Raw genomic sequence first — 2500 nt, 5'->3', positions numbered from 1 at the left:
ACTGTCACATGTAACGTCACAGGAATGTAGCTTTGCCTAACAGCAACCCTCTGAACATAGTTCACTGCTTGGATCCTCTGGTGTCATGTGTATTTCTTGATGCCATGGTGCGTACCCTCACATAAAGGTCTTTCGAGTGTTGCGTACTTTCTACACAGTCCCGCTAACCACTGGAAGGGTGTACCGCTACAGAACGAATATCGCCCTCCCCTCCTGCCCTTCCAAGCTGGTCGGTCAGGCGTTTGTTTGTGAAATGAGCCTTGCAGCTGTTCAGTTGCATTCGGTTGTCGATGCAGTCAGTGTACGTTGTGGTACGGCCTGTGTGGACTGTCCGCTGATGTACGCGTAACCCACACTGATCATCCGTCGTTACGTACTGAGTGACATAATGTGGCACATGCTTGACCGTACACCGGCTGCGCCCTACAATGGCGAATCATAAGGGCCATATGTTGTGCACGATGCTACTTGTCTCGTCTCCCCATTACAGCGAGATTGCACTGTTGTACGCCGTACAGACATGTGGTAGGTAGGTACGGACGAAAGTATTGCATGTTGGCCCCCCCCCCCCCCCCTCCTCCCTCTGCCGGGAATCAGCGTGAGCCGTCTGTTGATGTAGCGACGAGGGTTTTCCTATTTAATCGTATTGCCCCACACAACATGATAGCACGGTGGACCGCGTTCCACATCTGCGACATGCTACAGAGGCCGGTTGACAGTCGACCGCGCAAGGGACATTGCACACGTGCGCGGACCATCTTCCACGTGTTCTCTCGTGTACATGCCGCAGTGTGTATGTGGGCTGATGTAGCGTGTCGTGACACATAACATGCAGGCATGCCAGAATCGTAGATTTCGCAAATGTAGATTGACGTATACGTTTGCTGCCAAAGATCCGCAAATGAACTGGAAATCAGTTGTTGAGCGGTTGTTCGCGCTGCAGGTGCATCGGTGATAGCGACGATCGGTACATCTATGAACCGGTTGTTTCGGCGGTACCCGCCATGCCCCCGAACCTGAGTTGGCCATGTGGGTATGAAGCGATACGAGGCTGTGGCTTGGCGGGACAGTCCCCGGCCGGTGAGGGGGGGCCGCCCGGCGTGCTGGCCGCGCGCTGCGTGAGCGCACGCACTACAGCCGGCTGGTGGGGGGCGCCCAGTGGCAGGAGCGCCGGCCGACGGGCCCGGCTGGCGTCCCAGCTATGCGCCGGCGCACCCTGCGCGCGGCGCCAGGCGGCCAAAGTGGGTTCTGCCGAGCCCGGTGCGAAGCGCGGTGGACATCTGCAGTGTGCTGGTCCGATTGCGGACTGTGTGCGTTGAGGATGCGCCGCCGCCCGGCACTCGGCGTCGCGACGCCGTCTGCTGCTCGGTCGCCCCCAGCGGTTCTCGCAGGTGGTTTGTATCGCAGCTCTGCGGACGTGTTGGCGCGTGCGCTGTGCTGGGAGAGTTCGCTTCTGCACCCAAGTGGGGCTTTGCCCTTCTGTGGCGCTGGCGTTGGAGCTGCCGGTCACCGTAGGTGGCGCGTGTTGTTTCCCGCCGGCAATGCCACGACAGCACGCTCCCGGGCCTCTGTCGGCAGCGGCAAGCTCAGTTGGGAGCACGGGTGTTCGCACTGAAAGCGTCTACTCGCCCATCTCCGGGCGATTGCGCCTCTCTCGAACCCGACCAAGTACTTAGGACGGCGCTGCGCGCCGCCGGGACCTGAGAGGGTTTCGAGGTGTATCGTGCAGGGGAGCTCAGCCTCCTCCTGTTTGCAGAATAATTGAGCGGACGCTTGCGTGTTCGCGCGGGCCCTCGGGACACACTCCCGGGCGGCCGGCTGCTCAGCTCTCGTTGACGCAGCTCCCTGGTTGATCCTGCCAGTAGTCATATGCTTGTCTCAAAGATTAAGCCATGCATGTCTCAGTACAAGCCGCATTAAGGTGAAACCGCGAATGGCTCATTAAATCAGTTATGGTTCCTTAGATCGTACCCACGTTACTTGGATAACTGTGGTAATTCTAGAGCTAATACATGCAAACAGAGTCCCGACCAGAGATGGAAGGGACGCTTTTATTAGATCAAAACCAATCGGATTGGCTCGTCTGGTCCGTTTGCCTTGGTGACTCTGAATAACTTTGGGCTGATCGCACGGTCCTCGTACCGGCGACGCATCTTTCAAATGTCTGCCTTATCAACTGTCGATGGTAGGTTCTGCGCCTACCATGGTTGTAACGGGTAACGGGGAATCAGGGTTCGATTCCGGAGAGGGAGCCTGAGAAACGGCTACCACATCCAAGGAAGGCAGCAGGCGCGCAAATTACCCACTCCCGGCACGGGGAGGTAGTGACGAAAAATAACGATACGGGACTCATCCGAGGCCCCGTAATCGGAATGAGTACACTTTAAATCCTTTAACGAGTATCTATTGGAGGGCAAGTCTGGTGCCAGCAGCCGCGGTAATTCCAGCTCCAATAGCGTATATTAAAGTTGTTGCGGTTAAAAAGCTCGTAGTTGGATTT

General features: G+C 57.1%; 1 non-coding gene across 1 annotated transcript in view; it reads left to right on the top strand.

Moving 5' to 3' along the window:
- Positions 1 to 1842: 1842 nt before the first annotated feature.
- LOC126326153 (small subunit ribosomal RNA) overlaps positions 1843 to 2500 on the top strand; it is a 1893-nt gene continuing 1235 nt past the window's right edge. The window contains exon 1 of the ribosomal RNA XR_007560547.1: positions 1843 to 2500. This exon is cut by the window's right edge and continues 1235 nt beyond it. This is a non-coding gene — a ribosomal RNA (small subunit ribosomal RNA).

Source organism: Schistocerca gregaria, unplaced genomic scaffold (genome assembly GCF_023897955.1).
Source record: "Schistocerca gregaria isolate iqSchGreg1 unplaced genomic scaffold, iqSchGreg1.2 ptg000975l, whole genome shotgun sequence".
Taxonomy (NCBI): Eukaryota; Metazoa; Arthropoda; class Insecta; order Orthoptera; family Acrididae; genus Schistocerca; species Schistocerca gregaria.
The sequence above is the reverse complement of the archived record's forward strand: the minus strand, read 5'-3'. Positions and strand labels throughout refer to the sequence as shown.